General features: G+C 36.0%; 1 protein-coding gene across 3 annotated transcripts in view; it reads left to right on the top strand.

The window, feature by feature from the left end:
- Positions 1 to 7,173: 7,173 nt before the first annotated feature.
- The window catches only part of LOC121374242, a 75,591-nt gene continuing 60,102 nt past the window's right edge, over positions 7,174 to 22,662 (top strand). For all 3 annotated transcript variants that reach the window (XR_005958212.1, XM_041501256.1, XM_041501257.1), the window contains exon 1: positions 7,174 to 7,229. The gene's annotated coding sequence lies outside the window, so the exon portion shown is untranslated. The remainder of the gene's footprint in view (positions 7,230 to 22,662) is intronic.

The raw sequence follows: 22,662 nt of genomic DNA, 5'->3' as shown, positions 1-22,662 counted from the left end.
TTGGTAATATAAAGCTTAGCCAGTCATCCTAGAAGACCTAGGTAAACTGTAGGTTATTGTCTTTATTGTGATAGGTACCAGTATTAATTCTGTGTTACAAGGTTACTGAATGAGTAGTTAAGGGTTAATTAAAAATTAACCAGTTAGGAATAGAGTGGTAATTCCTTTATTAATTAAGTTCTCCTGGCAGCGTTTCTCAATTATCACACATTACTGAACGAGTAGTAAGGGTTAATTAAAAATTAACCAGTTAGGAATAGAGTGGTAATTCCTTTATTAATTAACTTCTCCTAGAAGGTTTCTCAATTATCACACGTGTGGGTGTTGTGTCACGGTGAAGTGATTCGCATATTGTGTAAACTAGACACCTAGAGATTAACTAATTAAGTGATCAGTTCTGGGTTGTTATTACTGTTGTTATTAATTAACTACTACGGCTGTACGTTTGTCAGCGTAGGTTAATACAGATTCCAAAGTGTATTGTGTTTTTGTTGTGTTTTCTAGTGAACTATACGTGCTATAATAATATATACTTTATATAAGATCGTATCTCTGATCATACCTAGACGAACCAAAGCGGTTTTGAACTGCCTGTTACAGAGATATCTAATAGATATACAGTTAGGAGAGAGATTTGGATAATCGTGTTTTATTCAGTTACGGGAATTATAGAATCCCCGTGACACGAACCCTACAATTTGAAATCGACAAACACACGTGTTAACTGAAATTGACAACAGACTGTCGTTTGTGCTTTGCGAGCTATGGCGGCACGGGCGACGAATCAAGCGTATACGTTTGACGATATCCGTTCGTAGCGAACACACACGACTTTTTTAAAAGTGCATTTGAGCTTGTATTTCACATTTGTACATGATTTTATAATATGATAACCAGATAATGCAGGCGCGTGCGCGGGGGGTGGGTGTGTGTGTGGGGGGTTGGGGGTCGAACCCCCCCCCCCCCCCCCCCCGCTCAAGGCGAAACATTTTTTGTCAGAAAGCAGCTCGGCTAGCCAGTAGAAAACACCTCAGAATAGCCCTAGAAGGGGTCAATTTTTCGGGCCTTCGGGCCTGCGGCGCTCGCGGTGTCGGGCTTCACCAGACACCTCGACTCCCCCCCCCCCCCCCTGCAAAATTTCCTGCGCACACCCCTGTGATGTAACTTTAAGTAATAATTTAGCCAACCTTTGGACGGAAAAACATGCGACAGTATACTGGTTTTTTGGTGTGTTTTTTTACGCTATACATTAAACCGAATGACCACTATGCGAATCAGTCAAAATAATTTGCAAACATTTAACGAAAAACGACTGGCTGGTAGTAGGCCACATTTGTGACGCTGGAAAACATGTTGTAACCGTCTAGATTCTCTCCCTTGCTAAATACCATGCATACGCGCCTGATAATAATAATAATAATAATAATAGGTAATAATAATAATAATAATAAATGGTAAGTTTATGTTCCGACTATTTATTATTTTATTTCAGCGGTTGTCGTATATATAGCCTCATTACTACGAGTCTGTTTTTGCTGTATTTTTTTATGACTTTTCACAAGAAGAGTTCCAAATTTTAAAAATGAAATTCCCTCGATCGTAGTTCAATTAAAATGTTTGGATCATAAAATATCTAGGTTTGGTATTCCAAATCAATGTAATTTCCATTTATAATCCATATTTTGAGAAGTAAGGCCCACTAAATCCGTTACTGGGTGCCTTTAAAGTAAAATATACACATAGCGATAATATTAGTAGTGGAGTTTAACCGACAAGTTTAGAAAAGAGAGACTGAACATTTGGCAGACATTATTCTGGAATATATAACAGTGTTTTTGAAGCCAGTGGAAAATGGTAACATATATTATAATGTTGAAATATTAACATAAACCCTAACGTCGTTATAAACGTAAAATCGGAAAATAAGGAATACAAAGCGGACGTTATTGTTTTCGCAACATAATATATTTATTTAGCCTATCAGGACAATCTAAACAATACCCCATTCATTTCCAACTTTTTCTTTTGCATAATAGTGAAACAATGTTAGATAAAAATAAAGGCAATGTACATGGGCGTTTTAATGAACATGTGACGAAAGCTAGTGACACGGACTAAAAAAAAGTAGGCCCTACTAATCAAAATTAAACCCAGGTGATTTTCCAGTCTTATATATTAGTTATGAAAATCCCTGGAATAAAAACCATAAAAATGTGTCAGTATTAGTATGACCTGTTGTGGTATTCAAACAACCGGTAGAAAAAATGACAATAAATGACTCTTCTTTTTTTTACTGCAAAACATATGTAATTTGGAACAGACTATAACACCCAGATTGATATTGATTAAAGCTGACAGGTGAAATCACAAGTACTAAGCTAAGCAGAAGGGTGGTGTCAGGTGTGTTCAATATAAAACTGGGTGTTATAGTCTGTGTCACGGGGATTCTATAATACCCGTAACCGAATAAAACACGATTGTCCAATATCTCTCCAATATCTCATTAGGATGGTCCAGTCCGTCTTCGTCTTCTTGGAACAGCACAGCTCCAGCACCCACGTCACTGGCACCCACAGCTAGCTTGAAAGGCACTCGGTAGTCTGGTGCTGCCATCACGGGAGACGAGTAGCGCCTCTGCTTGAGACGGTTGAATGACTTCTCGCATTCACCTGACCAATGGAACTTCGTTTCCTTCTTTTTCAGCGTCGCACGTTTTCCAGGTTTTCTCCGATAGGCATGCTGTCGAATCTGTGTAGCGTTGGGTTTCAAGCGCACATCTTGGCTTAAGGTATTGGTAACCGTTGGAAGGTTCTGACAAATGGAAACATTGTCTTGTTTCAACGTAGTCCACTTTGCTCGCTGGGGGTTCAATTCTGCTAGAATCTGGCCGTTGGCCAACTTGACCTCTGCAGTCTTGACGTCATCACAGGAAATTGAGTGTCTCTCAATTTGGACCGGTCTCTCTGGAACTATCGGCAGTCTGTCAAAATAACCTTTTAGCAAATTGATGTGACAATACCTACTTTTCCTAACCCTATCAGGAGTGTTTATCATATACCCTGTCTCATTAACCCGTTTGTGTACAACATAGGGCCCGAAATACCTGTTCTGCACAGAACCCCGTTTAATGGGAAGGTACAGCAGCACCTTATCCCCTGGTTTAAATTCCCGACTCTTAGCCTTCCTATCAAACACTGATTTTATTTTGCTCTGAGCATGGCTCAGTTGCTTCCTAGCTAGTTCGGTCGCCGGCAACCTCCCATCTCTAACTCTCTTATTTATTAATACTCCCTGGTCCACAGTTAACAAGGTAGTGCGAGCTGCCAACAAATTTGGATCAGCCCCCTGCTCTAGAATTAACTCTTGTCTATTACAAGGTAAATCCCCTCTATCAAAGACAACTGGTTCAATTCCCCTCTGCGGGAGATCAACAGGTTCCACCACATTTAATTTGTCAGTTGACGTATCTACCATTTTACTAATAACCTCATCCACTCCAATTTCATGGCTCACACACGTATCAGACAAATCACAGATATCCTCTAGATCCCGTGATAACCTATTGGCAATAGCCCTAGTCTTTACACACGCAGGATATCTAATCTCATCAACCTCACTCTCTTCTACTGGTAAAGGGCTGTCTTTAATTAACAATTGGTCACATGTCGGCTGACAACACTGACTAGTCAAATCATTACCCAACAAAACTCCTGTTTTCAACAGGCAAGTCCTTCACAACACCCATAACGACTGGTCCCGTCACAAACTTCGAACACAAGAAAACCTTATGTAACCGGACAACCATTTTTTCTCCAGTAACCGAGGTTAAAGCTAAACTACGTCCTATGTCTGAATTTTCAATACCAGCTAAACACTCTTGCGTTATCAGACTCTGACTACACCCGGTATCTCTATAGACTGATATTGCCTTAGGACACAACTCTTGTTTCACATCACAAACCATACCAGTGGACACATACGGGTTTACTTTCTCTGCCATGGGACTAACCATTAACTCTCTCGCTAACGGAGCTGACCTCACTAAACCGACCACTTGCGCATTATCGCGTTTCCTTTTAAAACAGTCCCCGACAAGATGGTTATCCTTTTTACAGTAACTGCAATGTGGACGAAAAGTTTGTGCATTGGCTGATAATGCAGGCTTATCCTTACTTTGCCCACCAGGTGCATTCCTTGCCTGACTAGCTGACCAACTAGATGACTCTCCTCGATAGTTACTTTCCCGGGAAAAACCTGGCTGAAATTTCATCTTATCACCCTGTTGTATAGAGCTACCCTGTACTGCCTGAGCTTTGTGTATTAACACGTAATCATCTGCCACTATGCCTGCCTCCTCTATCTTTTTGACATCACGATCCTCTAAATGAATACGTAAGCTAACTGGTAATCCATTTTTAATGTCCTGTAAGATCAACAACTCCCGTAACTCGGTATATGACTCTACCTGATGAGACACCACCCATTTATCAAACATCCCTGCCTTCTTAGCCACAAACTCACTATAGGACTGACCCTGCGTTTTTCTCAACTCGCTATACCGTAAATGATAATCCTTAGGTCGTAATTCATACGCCCTCAACACTGCCGCCTTAACTAGGTCGTACTGACTTGCTCGCTCATCACTCGTTGAATTATAAGCTACACTAGCCTTCCCCTTAAACTTAGACACGGCTAACAATGTCCACTTAGACTGCGGCCAATTTAGCTGCTTAGCGGCCCGTTCAAACAGTTGAAAGAACATGTCTACCTCCTGATCGTCAAATACCGGCACTGATCTATAAGCCTCCGACATGTTAAACCCATTTCCAGCTTCTCGTCTAACTTCTTCAGTATTCAACTTTAACTCATGTTCCACTTTTAATTTTTCTAACTGGAATTCTCTATCTCTATGTCTATCTTCTCTATCTCTCTCTTCTCTTTCTCTCTCTCTCTCTTCTCTTTCTCTCTCTATCCCTATCTTCTTTTTCTCTATCCCTATCTTCTTTTTCTCTCTCCCTCTCTCTATCTAATGCACGTTCTTCTCTTTCTCTCTCTTTCTCTTCTCTTTCGTACTCAAGCTTTTTAAAAGCTAATTGTTGTTCCACACTTAACTCATTTATCTCTATCTCTGGAACAATCTCACTGTCTTCCATAACAGGCCTATCACCAAAAACTTCCTGGATAATAATTGTCTTTATATCACCTAAGGTTTTAGCTGATGTTAAATCAATTTCTCGCTCACCCGCGATTTCAACTAACTCGGCCTTACGTGCTCGCTTAATCTCCACTACACTGAGCGTAGGCCTATCCAGCAAATTCTTATCCATGTTTAGATATGACACACTTATTATTAATTTTCTAGTGAACAACGTGCTACTTCTGGTAAATTTGTAAAAATAATTTATAAAGCCCCCATTTACAAACAATACTTTTTTAAATATGCATGTCCCGTTTCAAATCCGGGACGAGCGCCCCAATTTTCTACTCCTGTCACGGGGATTCTATAATTCCCGTAACCGAATAAAACACGATTATCAAAATGTCTCTCCTACTTGTATATCTATTAGATCTCTCTGTAACAGGCTGTTAAACCCTAGTATGGCTCGTCTCTAGGTATGATCAGAGATACGATCTTATATAAAGTATATATATTTATAGCACGTTAGTTCTCTAGAAACACAACAAAAACACAATACACTTTGGAATCTGTATTAATCTACGCTGACAAATGTACAGCCGTAGTAGTTAATTAATAACAGCAATAATAACAACCCAGAACTGATCACTTAATTAGTTAATCTCTAGGTGTCTAGTTACACAATATGCGAATCACTTCACCGTTACACCACACCCACACGTGTGATAATTGAGAAACGCTTCCGGAGAAGTTAATTAATAAAGGAATTACAACACCATTCCCAACTGGTTAATTTTTAGTTAACCCTTACTACTCGTTCAGTAACGTGTGATAATTTAGAAACGCTTGCAGGGGAACTTAATTAATAAAGGAATTACAGCTCTATTCCTAACGGGTTAATTTTTAATTAACCCTTAACTACTCTTTCAGTAATCTTGTAACACAGAATTAATACTTATCACAATAAAGACAATAACCTACAGTGTACCTAGGTCCGCTAGGATGACTGGCTAAGCTTTATATTACCAAATACTCGTATAATGTTAGAACAAAAAGTCTACGATTTACTTCGTCAGATGACCGAAGACACTGTCTAAAGAATATTGGTATAATACAGTATTAAAATATTTAAAGTCACATCAATCACATCAAGGTTATACACAGAGCAGAAAATATATTTACCAAAGTCCAAACGGACTAACGTTCCCTCGGAGCCTTCCTATTCGTTCTCCTCGATATCTCTAAAACACTAGCTATTTATTATAAATCAGGATTTTGCCTGGGGGTACAAGGCGGTACCTCACGTATCATCTCATATTCTACATTTACTAGAGTCGGTATATTTCTCTCTGATCGTCAGTCTGGCTGTCGCCAACCGCACCTGGCTGAGGGTGTGTATTAGGCGTACCGATCGAGGACGGTCGCGCAGAAGTCTTACGTAACAAGTTGCCCATCTGGGCTACGGGCAATAAACTGCACACGGCCCTCTAACACAATTAAAATCGCCACAGGCGAAACAAATTTAAGAGCATGTTCCGTGACACAGGTCATGATAATACTGACACATTTTTATGGTTTTTATTCCAGGTACTTTTATAACTAATGTGTAAAACTGGAAAATCACCTAGGTATAATTTTGATTAGTACTTTAGTCTATTGAAATGCGGTAAGGTAAAACAGTCTGCTTAATGATAGTGAAACTATTTTGAAGAAAAAAAAATGTTGGTGGCGGGGGACGGGTCTTCTTTTTTTTCGGAGGGGGGGGGGGGGGACTCGTGGTTTAAATGTGACGGCTAACTCTCTTTCAGTCCGAGTACTTGGGCTCGTTGTCGACCTGATTCAATTTGTTGAGAAACGTTTTTTTTGACAGAAATATTTTTGTTTAAAATGTTATGGGAATTGGTATGGGTTTAAAAGTTAATAATTTATTTTTATATAAATTTTAACATTATATTTGTGAACGTAATCTATTAATAGTGCAATCGGATCTATTCGGAAAATACCGAGTGCTGTCGAACGTCATCACGTCTGCATCGAAAAGCAGACGATCAGCTGGCTGTTGTCACGTGCAATCGTGAAGTGTTAGGAAAAGGTTTGTTCGTCGTATTTAGTGCTAAAATATATGTATATGTACATTTAATATTTATTTCACATGCATTATGTACCTTTAATGACATAAGTTGTAGGCCTACTGGCACGTTTTAAAAAAAAAATATTTCTTCACCTGATAAAATTGCGATTCCGATGATTGAAAATAAAACCCCAAATTGTAGCATATCTGGCCATTCACGCTAAGTCTCGATAATTAATGTTATAAATATGGACCTATAGTCCGTCCCATGATTCTATAAAAAATGTTTGGGGTTTTTTGGTAAATAATTTCAGTTTGGTTTGTCTATCTTTGTGTGCAATTTACAAATCAATCGGCTCACTTTTCGCACCCTTGTTTTGGCTTCGTACACAGTAGGCCCTAAATAAAACATCCACCGGTAATTTTTTGATATGATATATTTGACAAAAGGTACTTTTTATTTCTTTCATCTTTTGAAACTTAAAATTAATAATTTTGTCCAGAATTGAACATTACTAATGCATCTGAATGTGTTTGAAGAAAATCTTGTGCTTAAAAAATTGTATCGTACCGTCATACAATTTCGATCGACATATGTTTTCGATACTTTGTTTGTAACTGCATGTATCGCGAGATTATGCGAGATATTACGTCACTATCACATAAACAACGAAGTGTCTTTTACCTCACAATATTAAAAATGCTTCAAGTCAAGCTGCCAACTTTATGTTTTAATTATAATACCATAAATAGTGTGCATGTTATCAGTTTTTCGTAATGCAATATTTTGGTACGAATGAAATGCCTCACATAGCGAAATCCATGTACCACAAATCCCTGCAAAGTTATCGTCTGCAACACTGACATCTGACCTGCTAAAGTTTGACGATATACCACAATATCATTACACTGAACAATAAAATTTATGGAAGGCTGGTTGGGTTACCTCTTATGTCATTCACAGCAAATATCTTTTCGGTAATTTCTGGTGGGGGCATGTTTACATGTGCATTTATATTTACTACAAATAAAGGTGGTTTGGTGGAATTAGATTTTTTGAAAATATATAGTTCTGTATCTCTGTCAGAGTACTTAAGGTGACAGTCTGAATTTAGGTGCCGTTGATACATATAACAAGAGGATTAGACATTAGCCTATGACAAAAACATAATGTAAATATGTTTTAAGTGAACACTGTCTATTGGTATGCAGATTATTCAATATTTTTTACAAGTTACAAACATTATATGATTTTATTTTCAAAAGAAGATTTTGATGTAAAGTATTGCATGGAGTATAGACCCTTCACTGCCATAAAAAGGACAAAAATAGACAGGCAATGAAACTATCGAAAACATATGACGTTTGTGAAAATATAGCGGAAACACCTGTACGACTTAGCAGCTAGTGTGTTTGGAGGAATATTTGGTGTTCATGGGAAATTATCACTGTTTTTCACAATAAACTAATGTGACTTGAGAAAGGTAAAGTAGTATTGTATGTACGAAGTATTGTTTTTATTATATTTTAATTTTTTGCTTATCGTATCGAAAACATATGACGCCAGGATACCATCGACGTCCCAAACTGCGTTCACCTAACGACAAAAACACGAATACGATATTTACGGAAATGCTATTCTACATTTTCCAGCTACAATACATGAAACAAAAATTGCATTCAAGTAACGTAAAAAATCAACAATGTGGACATAAAACAAATCAACAGGAAAGGGTGCGACGTTTCTAACTGCGTTCAGGTGCATGCATTTGCATAAAGTATCGTACTGCGCATCTGCGGTTTGTCATTTTCCATTTTTAAGGCAACCACATGAAAAAATATGTTTCTTAATGATGCACAGTTGCCGAACACTTAATTTATTAATTTTTTTAAAGGAAAAATTCAATTTGTCAAACTGCGAATAGTTTGTAAAATATTTTTTTTTTAATGAATTGATTCTAAATTAGCACAATTTATATACTCAAAATTATTCATAACTGTTATGAATGGATTATGAATACTATTCACTACAACAGAGGCACAAAAATGTAGCATACCTTTTGCAGATCCAATATAATAATTGAAAACAAATTCTAAGAAGAGGGGTCTTAAAAATCGTAAAAGTTAAATTCTTTGGCCTTGTTGATCTGGCACGTATGAGGTCATGTGACACGCACTGAATGTTAATTCATCTTTCTCCATTTTAAGTCAATTTCTAGGAGTCATGTGGACCCAATATCGGTAATTTTAAGGAATAAACAAAAATGACTTAGTAAAATTAATGGTTTTAGGGGTTTGTAAAGTTTTGTATTTAGATACTTACTTTTCTCAACTTTATTGTTTATAAAAATGTTCCTGAACTGTGAAGAAAAACCTCATAAATGAACGACATGCCAATGACAACAAATTGAATGCTGAGTGCGCGAACTGTGCACGAGAAAACAAAGTGAACGGAATTTGAATCATTACGCAGTTAGGGACGTTGACGATACCTTTTACGAAATATGGATTTCAAGTGAAATTACGGTAACATTAGTTCACCAAGGTCCGTTTTTTAACATTTTGACATTTATTGGACCTCCAATGTTTACAAGTTTAACAGCAAAAACAAGCGTGCACTTTCAGCCCAATTTTCGGGCGGAATCGATACAATCATGGAATTAATTATTTTGTGACGAAATATGAGATGTAATAACAAATATAAACAGTTATCCTGGCGTCATATGTTTTCGATACGATAAGCAAAATATTAAAATATAATATAAACAATATTTCGTACATACAATACTACTTTACCTTTCTCATGTCACATTAGTTTATTGTGAAAAACAGTGATAATTTCCCATGAACGCCAAGTTTTCCTCCAAAAACACTGCCTGCTAAGTCGTACAGGTGTCTCTGCTATATTTTCACAAACGTCATATGTTTTCGATAGTTTCATTGGCTGTCTGTTTTTGTCCTTGTTATGGCAGTGAAGGGTCTATACTCCGTGCAATAATTTACATCAAAATCTGCATTTGAAAATAAAATCATAAACTGTCTGCAACTTGTAAAAAAATATTGAATAATCTTCAGACCAATAGACAGTGTTCACTGAAAACATATTTATATTATGTTTTCGTCACGGTCTAATCCTCTTCTTATACCTATCAACACCAAAATTCAGATTGTCACCGTAAGTACTCTGACAGAGGTACAGAACTATATATTTTCAAAAAATCTAATTCCACCAAACCACCTTTATTTGTAGTAAATTTAATGCACATGTAAACATGCCCCCACCAGAATTACCAAAAAGAACTTTGATGTGAATGACATATAAGAGGTAACCCAACCAGCCTTCCATAAATTTTATTGTTCAGTGTAATGATCACATGGTATATCGTCTTAACTTTGGCAGGTCAGATGTCAGTGTTGCAGACGATAACTTTGCAGGGATTTGTGATACCTGGATTTCGCTATGTGAGGCATTTCATTAATACCAAAATATTGTATTATGAAAAACTGATAACATGAACATTATTTATGGTACATGTATTATAATTAAAACATAAAGTTGGCAGCTTGACTTGAAGCATTTTTAATATTGTGAGGAAAAAGACACTTTGTTGTTTATGTTCAGGCTGATAGTGACGTAATATCTAGCATAATCTCGCGATACATGCAGTTACAAACAAAGTATCGAAAAGATATATCGATCGAAATTGTATGACGGTATGACTGTATAAAGAAAACCTCCCGAGTTACGTTTTACGTATAAATAGACATTTTGTTCAAATAGTAATCCTGCATTAATCCAATTTTCAGTTACGAACAAAACCTCGAATATTCCTGCTGGCCATTATGAGCATATTTAAAATGTGATTGAAAACTGTTGGCGGAATCGGATTATTTTTATTATTATTCGTCTCGGGTTCACGAGTTTCTTCCACGATATTTAATAGAATATCACGTTTAATAATAATAATAATGATGATAATAATAAATAAATAAATAAACTAATTAATGAATAATATATTTTTTTTAATCAATTAATAAATAATAAATTAAGTAATAATAACTAAATAATATAATAAAAAAATTATTAATTAATTAATACTTAATAAATAATAATATAATAATAAATTACTGAATAATGTTAGTAATTATTATAAATAAATAACAATAAATAAATTATTTATTTTATAATAATTAATAAATAAATAAATTTAATTATTAACTAAATAAAAACGTGCTTTTTCATTTATAAATGTTTCCTTTACACACACACACACACACACACTCTTATATACACACAACACAGAGGGGGTTGGGGGAAACAAACGTAGAGGGATGCAACGGGGTGGCAAGAGATCACACATTTACTTGTTTCTTGTTGTTTTCTTGTTAATGTGCATTATTCGCAATTTAGTGTGCTTACCCGTGTTTAACACACATTGGTATGAGGCAGTTGTCTCAAGCAGCAGTTGTCACCAAGTCACACTTATGAATTAATTACATTCAACAACACAGTTAATGTTCAAATGGTTATTAGTAGGAATCAAAGTACACTTCGGTTTAGCCAATGTGCAGACAGGTACAAGGCAGTTATCACAAGCAGCAGTTGTCACCAAGTCACAGTTACACATTAATTATTACAATAAATGTTCATATGGTTACGAGGCAATCCTCAACAACACAGTTAATGTTAAATTAGGTAAGTAGGAATGAATTATCACTAACAGCAGTTGTCATCAACAGTATGGATGAAACACATCAGTGCAATACAACTTCACATGGTTGCGAGGCTATGGTAGCAACTCTTAACATTTTCCACACCTATTATTGAAAGGTGCAAAACACATATCACAGGTGACGTTTACTACCACGTATCCATAGTGTAATTTAGAAATTTAGAAATTCCAAATTTAATTTTATCTTGGCAGGGACATTGAGCAATGCAGGTAGAACAACATTAGCATCTAGCGCATTTGCAAATAGCATTTGTATCACATTGTCCACATTGTGTATCACCACCATCACTGGTGATGCCTTCATATTTATTCATCACATTTGCACGAATAGGCTACAAGTGTGATTTGCATTCCGAACAAGCTCTGCCAAATCTTTTTCTGTGGTTTTTAAGGACAGAGTAAAACGGTCGTATACGGTCATGGCATAACCTCTCCTTCCATCTTGTGCACATCTGCCAACTTCCTGCCAGTAGGACAACATCGAAATTGGGGCACCAACATGGATGACAATGTCTACGTCGGGTATATCGAGGCCCATGCCTAGGGCAACTGTCATTATGAGGCATCTGATGTTACTATTTTCAGACTTGAATGTGTTAGTGAAAATCATTATAACATTTTAGATTTACATGTATAAAATATTTTCAAAAGCCAGTTTAACTTTCATATTTTCTGTTTCCCCATTTCTTTGTGTGTCTGTTCAATCTTTCCCCAGAACTTGCTATAAAAGATTAATATAAATATGAAAGATTAATGAAACTATTATAATCAATGATTTTTTAGGTTGTGGAGTTGGGATAGTAAATTTCAAAATTTGTAAATTACATTATGGATACGTGGTAGTAACATCACCTGTGATATGTGTTTTGCACCTTTCAATAATAGGTGTGGAAAACGTTAAGAGTTGCTACCATAGCCTCGCAACCATGTAAAGTTGTATTGCACTGATGTGTTTCATCCATACTGTTGACGACAACTGCTGTTAGTGATAATTGATTCCTACTTACCTAATTTAACATTAATAATATAAAAAATTATAATATTTTTTTTGGTTTTAAATTGAATAAAACCCCTAAAATAACTAATAACCAGTAATTATAGCTAAAAAAAATTTTTAATAATAAAACAAAAAAGAAGAGTAAAAATGAATAATAAATAATTAAATAAACCCCTTAAAATAACTAATGACCTGCAATGATAATTAAACTAAGATTTTTTTAAGAAAAAAAAAGAAGAGAAAAACCTTTGAAACGCATGTAAGTAATGGCCTGTAATAATAATTAAAAAAAAAATACTAAAGGAAATAATTAAAACCCTGAAAAGAAAAAAAGAAAAAGAAAAGAGGCACGTTTGGTTACCGTATATCTTTGTATATCTTTGTATGTTGGTCGACTGTGGAAATACCTATCCCTTATTTTGCCCCTCGGTATCTGGTACTGAAAAGTTGGTACAAATGTACAAGCTGCCTTATTTTTGTGCACTGTTCTTTAAAACGTAGTTCAGTTAAAACAGTGTCGGTGATGTGTGTGTGTGTGTGTTTCCTTAATTAAGGCAATAACAGAATTGATGGCAGTAATTTTTATCCGGCAGCACAAGAGTGCCATCGGTGACGCCCCCAACCGACGGCAGTTTACATGTCACCGACGGCAATTGCCGTCGCCACCGTTAAGTTCGAGCCCTGCATATGGCCGAAATTGAGGTCAAAATAACGACTACCATCAGTTTTCTCACCCTAATGGTGTATTGTGATCTATTTCAAGCTTATTTCGACCAAGAAATGCTTACTTTGAAACGATCTTCACTTTGAATTAAAGGAAAAAAGTCCCGACTGTGTGGGTTTTCTGTTATAACGCGCAGTTATTGTATCTGCCCTTATTGGTGGGAAATAAAACTCGGAAGTCTTGTATGTGGAAAAGGATCGGTGAAGTCATTTCTCATTTTATAATAAGTACAAAAAACCCCATAAAACTAAAAATTAATTAATGTTAATAGAATAACTTAAAAGTAAAAATAAATCAAAGTTAATAAAATAAAATAAAATAAAATAAAGTTAATAAAACAAAATAAAATAACATTTATTATTAAAAATGAAATAAAAATAAAAATATAATTTAATTACAAATATATATTTTTTTAAATGTCGATAATAATTTTTTTTTAAATAAATAATAAATATACGTATATAAATGAAATAGAACTAACACATTTTTCTCATTTGCCAATAATTAAAATGTTGCTGCTGTGTCTTGCTTCTTCCTTCAGTGCTCAACAAAATAATACTTTCAAATAAAAGTAAATTAATTTCTCTACAAGTAACTAAAACATAAGTACTAAGTTTTAAACTGTTACTTATCTTTCTTTTGACTTTTCTCGGTTTTCTTCTAAAAAAGTTGAGAAGGAGCAATCAAACATATTTCTCTCTTGTTTGCCAGTATGTTAAAACGTTACTCATGTTGCCCATTGTTCACCTCCACGAGGCCAGAGAGTTGATGTGTGTGCTTTGTCGGGGGGGGGGGGGGGGGGGGGGGAGACTTATCTGGCAATAATCCCCTCCCCCTTCTGGAGGTTGCATGTTATATATATATATATATATGTCTTTTTAATTTGGTTATGGCTTTTTTTTTTAAATTAATTTTTGTAGGTTACAGGCATGCTCGATTATTTATTATTTCACGATTTTTTAATCTAGATTTTTAATAAAAACAACGGGGCAGGTGTCTGGTCTGTGCCCGTGGCAGTACCCTGGTTAATAATACCTTGTGTTCTGTCGTTGGTTTTATAGATTAAAGTAGTGGCAGCGTCTGTTGGATGACTTAATCTTGATGTTTTAGGGGCTGACCAAGGGGACGCCTCGGGTTCGTGACATCTGTCATCTGGATGCATTTCTCTCTTCACGGCGGGCTAGATGTGCAAAACTTTCAAATTTTTCAACTTCTCAAATAACTTTGCCACGTTGGGCTCTTCCAAGCCACTCTCCTAGTGGCACCAATGTTGGAATTTTTAAATTTATGTCGCTCTCCTATCACTGCAACTTTTTGATAATTTTTAATATTTAATTGCCAGGATTGGATCGAGCTGCGGTTGGACACGGTGGGGGGGGGGGGGGGGGGGGGGGGGGATGTGCTGCCGGTGGTTAAGGTTTCTTTGGGCCATAGGGTGTAGGTGGTTTGGCCTTAGGTTCGGTGTAGATTCTGGCCTCCACTCTCCCCAGGCCTCCATTGGTCACACCAAGGTTTAAAATATGATTGGTAGTTTTGTATAACTTTTAAACTCTTCTAATACAACTTTTCTGTGGGTTGGGGCCAACCCTCCTACCCTTCCTCCTAACCTCAGGGGTATTAATTAATTTTGTATTTTTAATTTTATTTATTTTAGACCATTCAATCTAAAATTGTGTCAAACTATTTATTAATTAGTTATAGATTAAGTGTATACATGTATATGTTTAAGGACACAGTCAACATTTTTTAATCTCCCCTCACCATTATTTTACTATTTTTTGGTCGTAATTTTCGAAATTTTAAAGTTGTCCCTATATTTGCTATTACTGCCATCAGTTTACTCAAGTGCTATGTTCGAATGTTGATGCTGTTGTGTACCATGCACTTTTATGTTTAAAATAAAGCTCTGTTCCCTAGCATTTGAATCAACCATTGTCTTTTGTGGACTGAATTGTCAAAGGCCCAGCTGGTTTTAACCTTCTTCTTCCTTATGAGCAGACATGTTAACCAGTTAATCTTTCCAGTGATATAGAACGATACCAATAGTCCGCTGGTTTTTGGCATAATCTAGTGCGGAATAAAGGCAATCAGTATATCAGAATCTGCTTGTGCTTGGTTTAATACATGACTACCGTATAGTGATCCTGGAGCATATCAATGAAGCCAACATTATTAGCGATGCTATTAATGAACATCTCCCAGTTCCAATCCATGTATTGTATTGACAATGAGACATCTGAATTTATTATTGCGGTGGCAATTTGATTTGATTTGCGTTACTAATGTTCCTAGTTGTGAGTTGAAAACTCGTATAGATCTATCAAATTTAATCATAGGCCTACATAGAGAAAATTGATGTTTAAATATGACCAGTACCAGTCTAAGATGCTTTTTTAAGAGTTGCATTTCCACCTATATAGTAAAAAAAAGCCAACCATCACCAACAAGGCACATTTATTCACCAAATGGAGTTGCATCTGTTATATTTCTATACCAACCCTTCATCAAGCACATCTATGTCCCATAGAAAATATTCCTCTTGTTTCATCCTGCTATAATTTTACATTTATGATCTTGCAAAGTTTTAAAAACATTTGTTCAGATTAATTAATACTTTAGCTGTTGGTCAATTCCGTGGTCAAGTAAACCAATAGGTCATTTTTAAAAACTCGTTCAAGTAGATGTGTTATAGTCACTTATAATGCAACTAATGCATCAACCATGAATGCAGCAATATTTTATGAAAAATTCTATTAACATATTTATCAGCATATTTTTATACATAAGTGAGTAGAAATAAAAAAAATCTTTATACAGAAATAATCCCAGACATGTCCTTTGTTAATTGACATAATATACAAAAGATATATTTATATTTCCAGCAGATTTTTATCCATAATATTTACGTTACTCGTGTGTACATCCGACACCAAAAAAAATAAAAATTTAATCTCCACTTCTGCTAACTGGTTGTAAAATGTTACTAACTGAGATGCAATGTTAATTTTATATGGTTGATTAAAAATTTAAAAACAATTATTGAATGTGTAACAATTGCTATGGCTACAGTGTATAGTTATGGTTATATTGTACGTCTGACACCATGTACGTCCGACACCATAAAGCATGTTTATTTTTTCCAATTTTGAAGCAAAGTATTGATATTGATGCAATACCAGTGTGATATTAGGAGACTAGAGCCAATTATGACCACCAGTGTTAATTTTTTATCCATATAAATAGATTAAGAGGAATTTATCAAAGTGTGCAAAAGGCAGCTTCCCACCAAAAGTGTTGATTATGTTTTAAAAGGTAAAAATTATACTTGTAACTAACTGTTCATCTCCATAACAAAATAACAAACACAGTAATTGCATTTACTGCTAGAATTATACAACTTGGAAAATGTGTAGAGGATCACAACTAACATGGTAAATGTGACGTCACATTTGAGGAAACCACTTTTACATTCAGTTTCGAAATTTTCAAGCTAATTTTACAGAGATTATGTGTGGAATCAATAAATATAAAGTTACTTATCACAAATAAATGCAGAAATATTAAAATATGTCTCTTGCACCATGTTCAGGTCCCTAGTCACCGGGAGCTGCCACAGCCACAGTTACCCCCCATCTTATAATATTATGCCTTTAGTTTTAGAAAAATGAAATTTTTCTGTGGTGTTGTCATCTCATAGTCATACATGTAGCTAGTGGCAATTTTTCTTGTGTCACTTGTCATTTGTACCTGTATACTAGTCACAAGGTGGCCACCTTGCCCCCCCCCCCCCCCCCCCCCCCCCCCCCCCCCGACCCTCACCCCATGGGTGTTACCATAAATGTTTTAATGGTGTTCATCTTTGCACTGAACTAGTAAAGTGTATGGCTAATATTTAAGGTTTCTTTCAAAACAAAAAGCTGCTTTAAAGAAAACACATGGCCAAGAGGGGGGTTCATCCCCCACCCCCTGAAACCCCGTCCAGTGATGCGCCTGGTAATTGTTTTTAATTTTCTTCAAACAAAAATAATAAATCCTAGCTCAAACTATGTTTTTGTTTTTAATATCATCTTGTTTGCACCTAAACCATAACTGCTACTGTCGGCACTCTGTGGGTGGTTGCATTTCTGTGATAGGTTTCACTTTATCCGGATCGGGGCGAACTCCACTTGCACTGATGATATGTCCAAAGTATTTCACCTCCTTTTTCTTAAAATGACACTTTTCTTTGTTTAGCCTTAGTCCTCTTTCTTCTATTCTTTTGAGAACTGCATTCAAGCGTCTTATCATGTTCCTCTTCGGTTCGACCATAGATAATAGTGTCATCCATTATAGCACTGCAACCTTCCAAATCTTCTAGCAACTCTTTCATTTTTGTTTGGAAACACTCAGGACCTAGTGAAATTCCCATGGGAACTCGTTTGAAAGCGATGCGACCAAAAGGTGTGATAAATGTTGTTAACAGTGAACTGTCCTCTGCTAATGGTATCTGAAAGAATTCAGAAGATGTGTCAAGTGTTGTGAAAAACTTAGCACCTGCCATCTGTGGAGCAATGTCATCCAAATTTGGTAACATGCAGTGGGGTCACTTTACACCCTTGTTCAATCGCTTGAAATCTACACAGATGCGCACGCTGCCATTTGGTTTGATAACACCAATCAGTGGCTTCCTTCACTACCTGAATTATCCCTGCGTTTTGCATACGTTCCAACTCAGCTTTAACCTTCTTCTGGAAAGGAAATGTCTTGCTGTTGTTACACAATACGGTTGTACTCCTGGTTTCATGGTGATATGAACTGGTTCAGTCTTTAAGAATCCTGTTTTGCCAAACATGTTTCCATGAATGTCATCTAAACGTTTCACGAGGCCCATCTTCTCTGCTACATCTCTGCTAAGCAAATTATTACCAACTCGATTTCTGACAACTATCACACGAAATCTGAATGGTTTGTCTTTGACAACAAGTCTTGGCAAAAAATTCTCCTTTGATGCTCATGCAGTCTGCCTCCTGGTGACGTAAGTGCGATACGAGATATTGACAATTTTGGCTTGTTCATGTTCTCATATGTTTGTTCATTAATTATGGTCACATCAGCACCTGTATCAATTTTGAATGGTATGTCAGGGATTTACCTTGTTTTTCTGAAATGGGGGTCCCTTGGACTCACCTCTTTCTTTTCTGGAGTCCCAAAACCACACAAATGACAGAAATCTGCAGACAACAAATCACGTGTATACTATATGTTTCATTAAAGTAAATTTAACAAGCTGTGTGGTTGTTTTTCTTTTCGGGAAATCAATGTCGGTATTCATTGTTTATTCTTTCAAAATAAACATTTCACTTTGATCTGTATAATTATTTGAACCATTTCCTGCAAGCTAAATGACACTCACAATACCATGTGTTATTTATGAATCGTGCTACTTGTTTGTTAATGCAAATCAGAACATTTAACCAATTTGTTTTATTCGCCCGGGAATTTCCGATTGTGTTTGGCCTGTTGACGAGAAGTTCCGAATGATTGCAAATCTGCGATCTCTTTCCGGAAATTACCAACTTTACCCGATTAAGCGCAGAAAAGGATAAAGAGATTAAAACTTTTTGTTTTCGATATGGGGAATCCCCATTTGAATACGCAGTTTATAGGTAGAAAAGAAATAATGTGTTACACAGAATGATTGATCTTTGATAGTGGACAGGGTTACTGAAAATGTCAAATATTTTATGCGTCCCGTGGGACGCAGTATCTCTATTTTTGCGGGTCCAGTTAAGTTTTAGTGCGTCCTATACGCAAGTTTTGTACGTCCGGTAAATCCCTGGTATGTCTGCTTCTTGGATTTTGAGTGTAGTGGTCCACGGTCTTGTGTTGTCTACAATGACAGTATCAAGGAAAAATTCAACTTCTTCAGGCCATCGGATTTCACGGTAACAATCATTACCGGTAGCGTGTCGGCAAAACCACGGAACCGAAATTTCATTTCCCATGATTATTATGTCGATTAAATTTTTTTTTTTTTTTATCTATATGTAATAAAGTATACAAATAATAATGTTTCTCATATAAAACTACTGGAGATAGTTTTTAACACAATCACGACACCCGATTCGGATTTTAGTGTTCGCCATACTTCTTAGTGTTTGAGTAAACCCGAATCAGAGTTCGACACCTCGCTCAAATCAAACCCGACCAAAAATTGTAATATTGACATCATGACATCTACTCTAAAGAACATGAGTCCATTCCTGTTTCGATGATGTAGGTAATAATAGGTATGAGCCTACATTGTACCCACGTATGCACATATATAAATAATTGATCCATATGTACATTGCACATTTGAACCAAAATCACTGGCGCCAATTATTTGTAGTGTCGCTGTTAAATTTAGAGACCTAAAATAGGATTTTAATTCAAATATTATTTGATAAAAATAATTAACCTTTTATTACTGTCACTGAAGTCGACAAATTTATTGCCGATGTCACGCACGCACTTGAGTACTAAAGGTGACAATCGAATAAGCCCCACTATTTCTTGCCTTTTCATTAAGGGCGGAAATGATGTAAACTGTTATATTTATGTAGCTGTCAGTCAGAACAGCATGCGTCAGTCAGAACAGCATGCGTATGTGATGTGGAGGGGAGGGGAAGGGGCGCGACTGTGTTGAAAATATTGAGTTTGAAAACGTCTCTTTCCACGGGTTTGTGCGTTGGATAATCGGTAGCTTGGGCGGACTCGACTTTTTCAGCCCAGAACTGGCTGTAATGCAAACAGTCATTTGGCTGGATTGGAACCTTTATTTGATGTAAAAAAAACAGTCAGTTGGCTGGATTGAAACCTTTATTTCATGTAAAAAAAACCCAGTCAGTTGACTGGATTGGAACCTTTATTTGATGTAAAACAACAGTCAGTTGGCTGGATTGGAACCTTTGTTTGTTGTCATTTAAAATAATAAGTTCAGTTGGCAAGATTTGAACATATTACCCAACCTGCATAGCATTTTGACAATCCATTGCTTTATGGTGTAAGAAATGTGTTCCCATAACTTGTTTTCATGGAACCTAAAAACAGCTTCCGATGGGTTCCCATGATCTCAGGGCACGGAACCCAAAAAGTGTTTCCCATGAAATTTGAAATCCTATGGCTTGTTCTTCCTCATCTGTACTTACAAATTTAATCATAGGCTGACATAGAGAAAATTGATGTTTAAATATGACCAGTACCAGTCTAAGATGCTTTTTTAAGAGTTGCATTTCCACCTATATAGTAAAAAAAAAGCCAACAAGGCACATTTATTCACCAATTGGAGTTGCAGCTGTTATATTTCTATACCAACCCTTCACCAAGCACATATATGTCCCATAGAAAATATTCCTCTGCAAGTTCTGATTGATTCTAATCTAAAATGGCCTAACATTAACTGGGTGAAATAGTCGGACCACTGCTCAGTGTTTTGTTTCATCCTGCTATAATTTTACATTTATGATCTTGCAAAGTTTTAAAAACATTTATTCAGATTACTTAATACTTTAGCTGTTGGTCAATTCCATGGTCAAGTCAACCAATAGGTCATTTTTAAAAACTTATTCAAGTAGATGTGTTTTAGTCACTTATAATGCAACTAATGCATCAACCATGAATGCAGCAATATTTTATGAAAAATTCTATTAACATATTTATCAGCATATTTTTATACATAAGTGAGTAGAAATAAAAAAATCTTTATACAGAAATAATCCCAGACATGTCCTTTGTTAATTGACATAATATACAAAAGATATATTTATATTTCCAGCAGATTTTTATCCATAATATTTACGTTACTCGTGTGTACATCCGACACCAAAATATAACATTTTTTAATCTCCACTTCTGCTAACTGGTTGTAAAATGTTACTAACTGAGATGTAATGTTAATTTTATATGGTTGATTAAACGTAAAAACAATTATTGAATGTGTAACAATTGCCATGCTACTGTGGTGCTGTTATAGTGTACGTCTGACACCATGTACGTCCGACATGATCTCAGAGCACGTAACCCAAAAAGTGTTTCCCATGAAAGTTGAAATCCTATGGCTTGTTCTTCCTCATCTGTACTTTACATCTGGGTCTGCCTGAACTTCTTGCACATTGTGACACATACGTTCAAAATGTCCTTTCTTGTGACATTTTCTACAAGTCTTTCCCCTGGCTATACAGTGTCCCTCTTGATCATGACTTTGGCCACACCTACCACACTTTTGCACATCAAGATTTCTAGGGTTCTGAAAATATGAATGACCTTGACTCCTATGTGTCTTCCCTCTGTTTGAAGTGATATGCTGACTTCTGAAATTTTCTCTCCCTCTACTGGCTTTAGCTCTGCCCTTTATCTCATTTGCTGTTTCATTTGCAGCTTTATCTGTTCATGTTGTCTAGCTATCTCTAGAGCTTTGGAAAAATTAAGTTCTTGAATTAGTTGCAGTTTTTCTTTTAAACTACCATCAATTAGGCCCACAACAAATCGATCCCTCACCTGGTCTTCGGTGTCAATGTACTCACAGTGAACTACAAGAGTACATAGAGATCTGTAATATTCTTCAATGGTTTCAGACTCACTCTGCTTCCGTTCTTGAAATTTTGTTCTCCCGTGAAAAATAGATTAGAAGGCATTAAGACATTTCTTCAGAAATAAGAATGGGCTAACTTATACGTAAATTACCAGCATTAAGCGAGTATCACATACATGTAGTTATTAGTTTGGATATTCACTAAATGTTAGTACATTTTTTTTGTAAATTTGTATGATTGTGATTTAGGGCTCCAAGAATAAAACTACGAATACAGTGTTTCTGCCAGAATTTATTTTTTGTGTATGGATTTGAAAGCAACCACAGTCAACGGGGTATCGGGGGCCTCCCCCCAGAAAGAAAATGGGTTAAGTTTTGGGTTAGGGTTAAGAAAAGCATACAGTAATGATAAAGATTAATTAATTTTGTCAAAAAGTTAACTTAAACAA

This window comes from Gigantopelta aegis, chromosome 6, assembly GCF_016097555.1.
Source record: "Gigantopelta aegis isolate Gae_Host chromosome 6, Gae_host_genome, whole genome shotgun sequence".
NCBI classification, from domain to species: Eukaryota; Metazoa; Mollusca; class Gastropoda; order Neomphalida; family Peltospiridae; genus Gigantopelta; species Gigantopelta aegis.
The sequence above is the reverse complement of the archived record's forward strand: the minus strand, read 5'-3'. Positions and strand labels throughout refer to the sequence as shown.